The sequence below is a fragment of the Cebidichthys violaceus genome, unplaced genomic scaffold (assembly GCF_023349555.1).
Source record: "Cebidichthys violaceus isolate CVI_PGR_0920_01 unplaced genomic scaffold, fCebVio1.0.p SCAF_10, whole genome shotgun sequence".
In the NCBI taxonomy this organism is placed as follows: Eukaryota; Metazoa; Chordata; class Actinopteri; order Perciformes; family Stichaeidae; genus Cebidichthys; species Cebidichthys violaceus.
This window is the reverse complement of record NW_027176263.1, coordinates 847,501-861,174: the sequence shown is the minus strand read 5'-3', so window position 1 is coordinate 861,174 and position 13,674 is coordinate 847,501. Positions and strand designations below refer to the sequence as shown.

Genomic DNA, 13,674 nt, shown 5'->3' with positions numbered 1-13,674 from the left:
AGAAGTTTGTAGTTCAGAAACATCAAAGTGCTGACCTGAAACATTTGATCACAGTATACATTGTGATCAATGCACCTGCATTCACACATACGCTTTTCTAAATTGACATTATTGTCACAGCTATTTAATTAATACCGCATATATACTGTTTATCATCTGCTGGTAATAATGAATCAAATAGCAGAGAATTCTGTTGTTGCAGTTTGTACTGTAACAAATGTATACGTCACCCCATGTTTTAGTAAAATACTAATGTACTATAAAACACCATTTAAACTAAGTTTATTAAATATTATAGTCAAATGTTGCAAGGAGGTTGTTTAAGGGCATGAAACTCTGTGATCATGGGTTTCTTGCCTCCTTGATTTCCTCATCAACCAGTGTCTATCCATCACTATTCCACAGGCGTACTAACACAGAGATACGACCAAAGGGGCGGTGTGTGTGTAGTGTAACATCTTGAAGTATTGTGGGCTGGTTGGAGTAGGCTTTGGACTGATTAGAGGAGGCAGGTAAGAGTGGGGGTTGGTTTGGCTGATTTAGGCCAACAGATTAGTGCCTAGTGGCTAACAGCTAGTGTAAGTGTTTGCTGGCAGGAGAAGGACCCCAGAGTGTGACCATTTGGTCTCATATTGCCACTTAATTTATTTCTTTGGCCATCCAAGTCTATAAGATATTGATCCATAACATTATATTGTTCTTATTATACTGTACTAAATCTGTGTTTTATGTCTTACAAAAGAATACCGTGTATTTATTTTTTTTAGGAAATACTATTGAGGACCTGTAGAGCTCAGTTCCAACTGTTGGTTCTCTAATATCTTGTACAATAGATAATCAAATATACACTTACTCCTTATTAACATAATTCAACCACACCATTTGATGGTATTTATAGATGCCTTTCAGGCCGACAATTGAGAATCAGTTATCAGCCTTTTGCTTACCAAAGTTGACAGAATGATCCATTCCGGTTATAGCTCATAATTAAGTTGAGAATGATCAGTATCTGAAAATGGGATTTCCCTAAAAACAAGTTGTTCAGTTCTTCTGTGTTTTTTTCTGAGATGCTAATTGTATGATTTTTAATTACATTCTTAACTTAATTTGTTGAACTTTCTTTTACCTAAGCAGATGAGTTAACAACAACAGTGAGTGCGGTAAAGTGTCTCTCTTTTCTTTTTTTGTCACAGTAAAGTGGTTTTAAACGAGGGCAATAACAGTAGCCACAATGGTGGACAGTGGTCTACATCTGGTTGCCAAGGGAAACTGGACAACCATTGTTGCTCAGTTACATCCTTGATGTATTTTCTCCTATTCACTCTGCTACTGTGGCACACAGCTCTGTGTTGCTTTATTTGTAAAACAGAGCATCTGTTCAAGAGAGCAACCTCTCTTACAGAAGCTTATGGGCAGACCATGAAGGCAGCAGCTGTTTGAGGCTACTGCAGGCACTCGCAATTTTATTTAGGGTTTCTGAATTGATTACCCAGTCGTCAGATAAGACACAGGGATCACTACTGTAAAGCAGAGCCACTAGTTTACAGTTGGCCCATTCTTTACATGGCTTAACTGTTAGGCAAAGGTGAGTAGAGGTTTGGGAAATCCATCAGCACTGTTAGTCGGTTTGTTAGTGCGTGAAACAAATAGCATACCAACACTGCTGCGGTTGTCTTAATTTCTATGATGAATATCTTTAAATTAACAGTATTCATTTTGTACGCCATACCTCGAGTGAAATATTATACATCTTTTAGGCAGCAGTGTCAAGAGTTGACGAGTGTAGTTCAGAGCAGCAAAGCTACGCACTACAGATGCCTCTGCTCTGGCAGCCAGATGTGAAGCAAAGATACAGTTTTATGTGAGAGCCTGTTGAAACATCTGGTCATTTTGATTACCTAGGTAAATATATGGCCGCCTTCGGTGGGTTTGGTTTGCGTTTGCTCCGGTTTTGCTTGACTTAATAGTTGAGCTGCATGCTGATGTCACAGTGACCAGGATAAAGGGACAGTCAGTCTATTTATATCGTCCCACCTGTAATCTGTTGCTGACAGGATTAACTAAGCCACTAGCTTCAGCCTGCTGTGCCACACAGACACACTGCAAATGTGAGTCATGAATTAATCCATGCATTCACAAAGATAAACAGTTACAACAGTGTGTACAGTACATTCAAGGCACACACGTGTATAAAATGTGATCATTATTAGGATATTCTGGGAAAGGAAGGACAAATATTTGTCTGTTTTAACCAACCACAAAATGTGACACTGTAATCATGTTACAAGCTCTTTTTTCGATTTGTGTACTTATGTGCTTGCATGCACGTCTCTTCAGTTTTATGCATCTTTCACAGAGTCTCATTTAGTTCGCCTGATTAAAAACAGAGAGGAAGAAGAGACCAAACATTGACAGAATTTTTCATCCTCCCTCAGCCTCCACCGTCTCTGGTTGCCAATCTCCAGTCATTAATTAGCTGTCCATGACAAAATTCCCAGTTCCCAATTTGATACTAGTGTAGAGCAGCGGACGGCAGTGGTAATCATGTCAGCAAGACTTGGCTCAGTGTTCTGAGGGGGCTAAATCTCTCCCATATGGTCTACTGGCTGGGGCCCGCACCTCACCAAGCTCTCATTAAACTAGTGCTTAATATACCAAGGTAAAGAGGGACACACACACACACACACACACACACACACACACACACACACACAAACACCAATGCATACACTCAGCTGTAAGAAACAAATCAAGACATCTGACAGGGGATTGGGCACAAAGGGACTGGAGGACAAGGAGGTGGTGTTTGTTTCGGTGTGTGTGTGTGTGTGTGTGTGTGTGTGTGTGTGTGTGTGTGTGTGTGTGTGTGTGTGTGTGTGTGTGTCTGTGTTTTGAGAGACTGATGCTATACAATTGTTGATTTGCCATCTGTCATCAAGAAAAGAGTTCTATCTTTGTTTGTGTGTGTGTGTGTGTGTGTGTGTGTGTGTGTGTGTGTGTGTGTGTGTGTGTGTGTGTGTGTGTGTGTGTGTGTGTGTGTGTGTGTGTGTGTGTGTGTACACAGAGGAAAGATGAGACGAGGAAAGAAAGAAGGAAACAGTCAGTGAGGTGCAGATGTCTCTCAGCATAGCGGCTGGAACATGAGGTTCAATGGCAGACTGCTGTATGAGAAGAGTTGGAGGAGGAGAACAGAGAAGAAAAGAGGCGAACATCTGCCATATTCAGATATTGCGCCGTGGTTTGAGTGTTTCTACACAATATCTTGAGTTTGAATAGACCTGGGAAACGGCCTGCTCATTAAGTATTTTGCAGAGCTGTAGGCAGGCAGGTTCAGAAAGCACCAATATTACTGTGGGTTTCACATATACTCTTCAGTACATTTTATCAATATGTATGCATAACTACTTATCACAACGAAAGTTTTTGGTGCAGTGCCAAAAATTGGTTTAAGTACATCCTTTGTTAATACCCTGAAAATGGCCTTGTAAAAGTAATTACTGAGAAACAACTACAACCACATTTTTAGAGTTGCAATCTCCCGATGGAGATTATATGCGATATAAAATTAGTTTTGAGCTTTGGTTGTGCTTTATTTTTCTAGAAAATCCAAGCAGATTTAAAGAATAATACAGAATACAAGAACACAATTATTCAATTCAAGAATAGAATAGGGATTATCTCACAAGGTATTTCACTTTTTTTTTTTTTATATATATAAATGTGTATTTGTTGTCTTGTACTGATTACAACAAAGTAAACACATGTTGTCATCTTTGTCTGTTTTGAATTGTCTCTGAGCCTCAAGTGCCTGATGCCGGCCAGCTGAGGTGGACACGTTGTCAAAAACAGCCTCTTAGGCGAACAGACGTTACAACAAGACAAACACCAGCTCTCAGGAAAGGAGAGAGAAGTGTTCCTCTGAGATTAACTGACATATAGAGTTGTCTGTCACCTCATAGTGAGACAGACAGACAGACAGACAGACAGACAGACAGACAGATAGATAGACAGACAGACCAGTCACTAATTGCAATCCCACTGTGATTTTGTTTGTCCCACATTTACAGTAGTTCATGAAGTTTAACTGCCTAATCACAAGTAAACAGCATCTTGTAAACAAGTCACATGGGTTTACAAGTAGCATTTCTGTTGCGCATGACTGAGCATGACTGATTGTGTTTTGCCCCTGCTCCATTTTGTAATGTTGTGCTTTACAAGCATGATTAACTGCAGCCTATCACATTATTCTCTTGAACTGTGATTCATCCAGATATAACCATGTTGTCTCTCTGTTTCCTCCCTAACAAACCTTATGCCTTGAAACACCTAAAAGTAAGAACAGATAGTGGTTTCACTCTGTGGATGATTGTTGGCATTGGCCTCACCTGTTCACACAAACAAAAGTTAAAGAGTAAACAACCCAGAACCCAGAGTTGCCCATTATGAAAGCACCCTGTTGGACAGATGGGCACTTGGACAGGTGGACAGACAGACAGACAGACAGACAGACAGACAGACAGACAGGTAGCCAGGCAGGACGGAGGGGATAGCAAAGAGCAGCAGTTAGTGAGGTTGAGAGCACTTACTGTCGGCCCTTCAGTGCAACACATGAATGAAACCTTTAGAATGAGGCACGGCTGGGCTGGTGTGTGTGTGTGTGCGTGCAGGGGGTATATGGGGTCGGGGACGGGGGTGGGGTGATGCACTTGACAGTAGTTGGGGGTGTAGTACTTGATTGTTTACTCTAGCCTGCTGCGCTGAGCTATTGTACTCCAGTGTGTGTGTGTGTGTGTGTGTGTGTGTGTGTGTGTGTGTGTGTGTGTGTGTTTACAAAGTATGCTGTGTGTGTGTGTGTGTTTGAGTGTGTGCTTGTGTATGAGTTCACAGACAGACAGGGAGATGTACAGCACAATGCCTCTGCTGCTCTAGGAAGGGAGGGGAGGCTTCACAAAAGACCAAAGGGGTCTTATGTTGCACACACACACACACACACACACACACACAGGCACAGACACACATAACGCCAGCTGCCGCCCACTGCCCCAGCCCAGCATTTCTGAATTAATAATACAGAGCCAACCACTCTGGAATAATAGTGATGCACACACACACACACACACACACACACACACACACACACACACACACACACACACATATATACGCACAAAGCTTTGCACCTGTTCACCACTGCTCAACTGGTCAGGGTTGGGCTGGTTAAAGTCCCCCATGCGCGCGCACACACACACACACACACACACACACACACACACACACACACACACACACACACACACACACACACACTTGCACACACTCCTTGTTGCCTGTCTGATGTAGGCAACAGTTAGACTGCTGTGTCTGTCTCCTGACCCTCTCCATCTTGTTCTGATCGACAGCTATTCTTATTGACTGATTGGTCCATCTGTCTCACTCTATTCCTCTGATTGGTTGTTTTTATGAGTCCAATGAGGCAAAAGAACGGTATAAGAATTTGAATATGAATATCAGATTTAAATGAACAATATGAATATAAGGATTAATGAAAAGAAACTGTTAATGACTGGTCAGGTAATTATTATGACGGTCATGTCAGTATGAGAACAAAACCTTTCTCACAAACGTAAAATAGATAATTTCAAATCATTTAAATAGTTTATATTCAAACTAAATTGCTTAAATTGTTCTGCTTGAAAGGTGAAAGAAAGAAATGTCCTTGATTCAAATTGATGACACTTAACAGGTCCTACTGATGTATTGTGGATTTTAATGTTATTTCAACTAAGATTTATATTTAGAAAAGGATGTGCAACGTGTTGAAAATAAAGTCTATTCAATGTGAACTTCAAGGATGTTAACTAAATGAAGAAATCAATGATGCCAACACACACAATGCCATCCAAAGGAGAGAACAGAGAGACGCAATATACCAGCAATCAGTGCAATTTGATTAGCCTGCTCATTGCCTGTGTGTGCCTTTCCTAATCACATTGGATCCACTGCATTCTGAACACAAGCAGCATGGCATCCCTGATGTTACTGGGTGTTTTGAATGCAAACGCTTTTTGTAACGGTTCACTAGGATTGTATTTTTACCTTCTTGACACACTGGAACACATCCAAAGAGATGTGTCTTTGTGTTTTCAATGGCATGTTACGCTTTGGTAGTTGTGTGTGTCTTTTTATGTGTGTGTGGGTAGATGGATGTGTGTGTGGATGTAGCGGGAATAAACCTTGTAACTCAGCTGTGTTTAAAATTGTTTTGGGGTTTGATGATCTAGACGTAAACCTGAGTTTGCCCCGTTTGGTTAATAGTAATATTATATATGCCTCCTACTGTATGGCTACACTGTGTGCTTAACTCTTTAACTGTAGCATATGAATCAATGATTTGCTGATAAGAGTTTGAAACTCGTTCTTTTTCTCACTTTCTTAGCATTTGTTTTCCATGTTCCATTTCATACGTTTCTAGCTTCATCGTCTTGTGGTTGAAGCTGTCACAGCTAGACTGTGACTATGAATTTAGACTTACTGTGCAGGAGGTCAAACTGGGCCCAGGTGTGTCTCATGCCACTAATGGTCCTGCTTCACAGGACGGGCCTCTGCAGACAGAAGAGCACAGAGCAGGAAACCAGCAAGCAGGGCAGAGGGGCCATCACAAAATCTCTTGGATTTGTTGAACTTTGACGTTGCATGATTTCTAAATTTCAACAGTGTGTCTTGGTACCTTATTTGGAGTACAAAGGAAAGATGTTTAGTGTTGAACCTCAATCAACATGAATCTGTGGAGATGTATGGCTTTCTGGTATTTCCTTGTTCCAAATGAGGCATGTATCATTATCAAATAACAAATATTGTATATCTGCAAAATATTTTTAAAGTCATTAGAGCAGCCATAAATTGTACATTTTCACCTGACTGAGTGTAACAGTACAAGATCATATAGAAATTCCAAAATGAACTGGTATAATCCTAATCCATTGATTTTATCTCTGCCAAATGTATCTCTCAGGCATAATATATACAGTAAATTAATGTTGTAAGGGGACCTACCAGCTGATCCAAGATCAGTACTTATGTTCTACTCATCGTTATTTATGTCCACCAACAGTACTTCCTGGTACTTTATTCCCCAACAATAGCTGTGTACCGGCGTTATTATAATGACATATTATGCAGTCAAACCCTTCTTCATGTAATCAGCCATCTCTCCCGTTAATTAGTAATGTCACAGAAACCACCAACTTGATGGACCTCGACCCTGAACTAAATAAAATGGTGGCGTAAAGTATGTTTTAATGTTACAGAAAACAATAAATGGGGACCAAATAATGATTTATTTGCCGTATATGCAAATAAAGTAGTTACAGTAATGAATTAAGACGGTAAGCTTGGAGTTGCTGTAGTTAAGTGACCTTCACACCCCCTCACTGTGTGTGTGTGTGTGTGTGTGTGTGTGTGTGTGTGTGTGTGTGTGTGTGTGTGTGTGTGTGTACATATGTGTGTGGGGGGTAGATAAGTTTGTGCCTGACACAGGTGGTGTTGAGCAGCAGCCCTCCAGCTAAGATGCTAATATGCAAACACCGCACTAATCCTAGTGTGCTTTAGGAAGCAACTGACCGCCCCCACCCCCTTCAACGCACATGAACAAACACTTCTGTATGCCACATACATTAGGCTGACTGTAATACACACACCTACACCGACTCATACATACACACATGGCCCCCATTTTCATATATATATATATATATATATATATATATATATATATATATATATATATATATATATATATATATATATATATATATATATATATATATATATATATATATATATATATATATATATATATATATATATATATATATATATATATATATGCGTGTGTGTGTATGTACACACACACACACACACACACACACACACACACACACACACACACACACACACACACACCAGTGCTCTGGATTAGGATGAGAGGCGTCTCGGCTGCGGTGTGTCCGTCAGTCGCTCTCCAGCTCTGTCAGCATCACAGCGGTGGCCACCGTGCTCCAGGGAGCCACCACCATCTACTGGACAGTAGTGGTACTACAGGAGAGAGTGGAGTTAAAAGGACCATAAGAATAAACAGGAGAAAAAAAGGAGGATAAGAAGCTACAAAAAAGGGGGTTTAGTGCTAATTTAGTAATTTCATACTTAATTAATTTTACTTATTTGTAAAACTGTGAACCTGCAATATGTTACTAGTGTGTGTGTGTGTGTGTGTGTGTGTGTGTGTGTGTGTGTGTGTGTGTGTGTGTGTGTGTGTGTGTGTATCAGTGCTTGCCTGTGCGTGTGCCTTCTCCTTTACCAGCTGGGGGAGCAGAGGGGCACCAGGGCAGCCTGTGTGTGTGTGTGTGTGTGTGTGTGTGTGTGTGTGTGTGTGTGTGTGTGTGTGTGTGTGTCTGTCTGAATGTGCATCCAGCACAGCCTACCAGGAGGCGCTGGCTGTGTGCAGCTGGCTGTGTGAAATCTCCTAGTGGCCCCCAAGGGATGGTCACACTCCCATGGGTTTCCACTCAATCTGGCCGCCCTGTGGCTGCCCTGCCCTGTCCCGACGCTCTGTCACTGTCATAGCATTAACCACATACACTGAGGGGCTCCTCTCTTGCTCGCTCTCTCTCTTCCTCTCTCGCTCTCTATCTCTCTTTCTTAGCTCAGACTATTGCTGTCTCTTGCTCAGCCCTCCTCTTTTCCCTCATCCTGTTCTCTAGCTTCTTCTTCATCTTTAGGCTGCTGTAGCCTCCATGTAGTCTCATTCAACAGACTGAGCCACAGGCTTGAACAATTACTCGACCACTAAACCTTTAAACCCAGCTGCAGCCCCAGCTTCAAACTGAATTGTATTCTTTGATTCTTTTCCCCCCTCGTTCTTGTCTTGTATGATCATTACACAAATGGCAAAAATGCCTTCTGAGCTTTTACAGGTAGCACACAGCGCCACTTTAATGTTGCCAGTGATGGCAGTATTTAAAGCACTCATGCACACCCTAAAACACTCTAACACCAGTCCAGCACCGATGTGCTAATGAGACTAATGCACTGTAAGTGGATCGGCTTTAAAGAGCCTGGATTCGCCTTAAGATGTCTGAGCAGACTGAAGTCAGAACTACATGCGTCGAGGTCACACACAAAATAGACTAAAGAGATTGTGCGTTATTAGTCTTTATTCATTCATTTCAGCAGTACGAGTGATTGCAAGTGTCATGTGCAGCTCTGAAACCTGCTTGCTTCTGGACAGTCCCTCAGACAGATGTCTTCATCAAGTGTCTTACTGCACAGTTCCCCACTTTCATAACCCCAAATGAGTTTCCCTCACTTCCTTTACCCATTAGTTACTTTCCTGATGTTTAGCTAACCTCTCTTCCTCCTCCCTGTGTATTAACTGCTTTTACTCAAGTATAAGCCACTAACGCTCACATACACAAACGCATGAAACCCCTCCCCATGCTGTTGAGTTTGGAAGTGTTTTGACCTTTTATCTATAAGGAGATCAGCTTAGGCAGCCGGCCAATCATTTCATTGCAACACCACCCATCAGTTTGACTGCATACTGCTGTCGTTTGACGGTGAAACCTCCACACTGCTACGATGAGCAGTTGTGATTTGCTTCGCATTGAACTTTGATACTTATAGCCCACTTGCTTCAATTGAATTGTACAGTACATTTGACAAAGTTGAAATACTGTTGAAAGCATGATCGTTTTCTTTTTTTTATTATTATGTCAACAGTCTGGTCCATACAGTGTCAGACAAGAGTGAAGAATGAATTACAAGTTCCCCATCTCAATGTGAACTCTTCATAACTTTTATCTGACCAGCAAAAGATATTCAAGGATATAAGAAAGACAAAAGCCGTAAATTGTTGCATTTAAGAAGTGACCACCAGCCAACCAAGTTTGGTCTTTTTTTGTCTTTCTGAATGACTTAAATTATTACTCTAGTATCACATTGTTCATCATCTTTCAATCGACTAATCAGTTAATCGACTTGTTTCTGCACTAAAGCCAAGTCAGTAATCAGCACACATACAACCTGCCCGTCAGGTGAGTTGACTTATCGTCTCCTTTGAGCAGTCGGACGACCAACCAGCCATCTACTCACTTGGTTAGTAAAAACTGTCCCATTACAGCCAAACACTCTGTTTTACTGCTCTGAACTGAAAGCTGTGTGTGTGTGTGTGTGTGTGTGTGTGTGTGTGTGTGTGTGTGTGTGTGTGTGTGTGTGTGTGTGTGTGTGTGTGTGTGTGTGTGTGTGTGTGTGTGTGTGTGTGTGTGTGTGTGTGTGCACGCGCGCGCGGCCAGACGACACATTCCTCTCCCTGTTGGTGAGCTGCTGTGTATGTGCTGGAACGTGGCAGAACCTCCCCTCCATCCGCCTCCCCCCTACCTCGATACACCACCACCCGCCACCCCTCCAGCTCCCAGAGCGCCAGTCACACAGGCCCGTCTCTGCGCCATCTGCATATCAGCTCCAGCCTTGGCCAAAGCATTAAATTAAATCCCTGTTTGGGTTGATTAACAAATGGCTGGTGAGCTCACATAGTTATGCCGTTATTTATTTATTTGTCATCAAGGTTTGTCGTCTGTTTCGCTCACTGCAGAAGCGTGGCATCCGGCAAAGCCGGAGAGCAGAGGTGTGCTGGTGTCCTGAAGGAGTTGGTGCGAGACAGAGAGGCTGGAAAGTTTGTCTCATTTCTGTTTTGCTGGCTGACGTTCAGCCTTACCATTTGTACCTGTTTCCTATTATTCCTCTCTGCATTTCCCTCTCATTCTCTCCCTTTCCCCCCTCTGTCCTGAAATGAATAGTTAATCAGAGCGCTAATTGAGTGACAGTTAGTCCGTGCGTTGTTGTAATTGTCCAATCAGAAAGCTTGGAACGGGCAGAGTCACAGCTGATTCATCTCTGCCTCTTACTGCTAAATCCGCAAGCTGCAACTGGAAGATGTGCCAGCAAGATTCATTTCTCCTAGAAATTCCAAAATAACTTTTAAAAAGTCTAGTTCCGTTTTTAAGCCTTAGTTTGGAGCTCATACCAAAAAGGCAGAAAACAAAAGGTTTAGGGGTAGAGAGAAGTTAGCCACCTCTACTCGTTCTGTTTTGGTCCCTTCTTCAGTCAAACACTTGACTAAAGCAAAGTATAGGCGATGTTTTGTATCTAATTGTTTTGACTTTGTTGAATACTTGTCAATGTTATTTTATATTTTTTTTTTAAAGTAAAAGGAACTATAAGAGTTAAGAAAAGTATGCATCCAATAAAGACATCAAGTAAGATGGAAGAGAGTACTTCCCTGTACAAGACAATCTCCTCTGTTCCTTAGATCTTTTTGCTCACCCACGTTTGTCCTGTATTACTGATATCCTGACGTTCTGAAAAGAAACAGGAGAGTCCTGTTGTCTTAAGCACTGTAGAGTGTATTATTTACTAATTGGCCTTAAGGGAAAAGTAAAGTTTGCGTAGAAAACTAAATGAAACTGAAATAAGGAGTCCGAGAGAGATGGTGTGGGAAGGAGACCGGCTGTTCTGTTTTCTCCAGCAGTCCAAACTAGAGACATGTGGCTCCCCAGACAAGCTGTCCAGAGTGGGAGAGCTCGCTGGACTCATTACAGGCAGGGCCAAGACGGGATAGCTTGACAGAACACCATTGGATCATTTGGAGGATTGGAACAGTTGAAACAGAATTGTGTTAGTTTGTGTGTGCATGCACGCGTGCCTGTGTTTGTTTGGAACGCCATGTGTGGACAACTGTCCATCTACTCTCTCCGTCTGTGCCACCCCTGGCTGCCCCCTCCCCCGCCCCCCAGTGGACGTGTACACACTCGCACAAACACACACACACTCACACACACACACACACACACTCACGCTGTCCAGGCCCGGCCAGAAGGATTTGCTTAAATGTTTTCAGTTGTACTGGACAGCTGAGCGATGAAGTGGCCAGCCACAGGCTTCCATTGGTTGGACACTTCATCAGGAAACTGACTCAGAGAAATGACTGGACTTGGACCAGCAAGCCAGTCATCTCTGCCAGTTTATAATAGTTTTTATCAGTTTAACTTTCTCTTTATCCTCATCTATCTTGTCAGTAAGTACATCTCTCTGTTTCCTGTCCACTGTGAAGGTAACCAGAGTTTCTCTTTTACAGGTGATCATTTCTTCCGTCAGTAGTTTTTATTAGTTGAATGTTTAATCTGATGTGAACACAATAATAGAAACACCTGTATAATGCTTTAAAATTGAATCAAGTTCACCAACACATGAATTTGAAAAAAAAACTGTCTTTGCAGGCTTTCTAAATAACAGATCACACCAGTTTTGTTAAGCTCACTTAAATTAATTTACACTTACAAAATACTAATTTTTCTGGTGGAATTTAAGGTCATTCATTCTCTCTCCAGAGATGCAAATACCTATAATGCACATCAGAATGTAACCCTGATCCCTAGTTTTATATTGGCTATTGGTTTGGTCAGAATTTATGATACTACTATCATTATATATCATATTTTCTTTCTACTCACTTACAAGCCCCTTCCTTCTATCCCTGCTTTGCTTTCTTTGATACAGTTTTTAATTCTGCCTCCCTCCATGTTCCCATTCAGCTGCTCTCACAACACTGTTTATCAGTACCAAGTGATCCAAAGAAGATACTTTGTTTCTGAAAAGAACAGGAGAAGGAAATGGGAGAGGGAATAGAGACTGAGAGAGGAGAGGAGAGGAGAGCGAGAGGTGTGATTGGTAATCCTGATGACGCACTGGCACACAACAGCATTTTCTTATTCTTCTCAGCCGCTATTTCCCCCCCACACACACACACAGATACGCAAATCACACACACACCTCCACCACTAGCAGCACCCAGAGGTACCGGCAGGCCCGCAGTCGCATGGTCCCTTTGACGGAGCAGGTGGTTTTCTGCGACGTGTTAACGAGCACGGCCTGCTGTCATTTCCGCTCTATATGGATGTCACAAATAGAACACATACACACACTTAGCCTAAAGAAGGTGATCAGAGCTGTTGTGTGCATGTCTGTCTGTTACGAGTGTGAGTGTGCACATATGCATCTTTGTCTATTAGCCTATGTCTTCACAAGGTGTGTGTGCATATCTCGGAATCGCTTGTTAATTAAAAGGAGTCGAGAGGTAGAGAATATTGGTTTCCTTCTGTGGTTTTTATTTCTGTTGTTGATGAAATGAGAAAGTGAAATGTTTACACAGCTCCCGGCTTTGCAAAGTGTTGAGATTGTCAGTTTCCTTCATCGGAGCTGTGTGTCTCAGTATTACTTGAGCCGCGTGCTCTGCATGCACTCGCAGTTTCACCCCTGTATATGTCCTCATTGTACACTCATCCAACTATGTGTGAATCCACACACGTGTGCACTTTAATCCATGTGTTATCTGCCTCTGTGGTGTGGAAATGTTTGACACTCATGTAATCCTGCAGTGGGTCATCTCATAAAGCTGTGTTGCCACCTTAGTTCCAGTCTGTGCCAGCCAGTTGGGTAATACTCTGCCACCAGCTGCTCAGCAGATGTTGTTATTTGTTGCTGCGGTGTTGGTAAGAAGGGTCATTCTCCATGTGTAATCTTATCTCATCTCATGTCATCTTGACTCATCTCAATCTCGTC

General features: G+C 42.1%; 1 protein-coding gene across 2 annotated transcripts in view; it reads left to right on the top strand.

Moving 5' to 3' along the window:
• Positions 1-13,674, top strand: part of akt3a (v-akt murine thymoma viral oncogene homolog 3a) — a 54,978-nt gene that overhangs the window by 11,369 nt on the left and 29,935 nt on the right. The gene's annotated exons all lie outside the window — the stretch shown is intronic.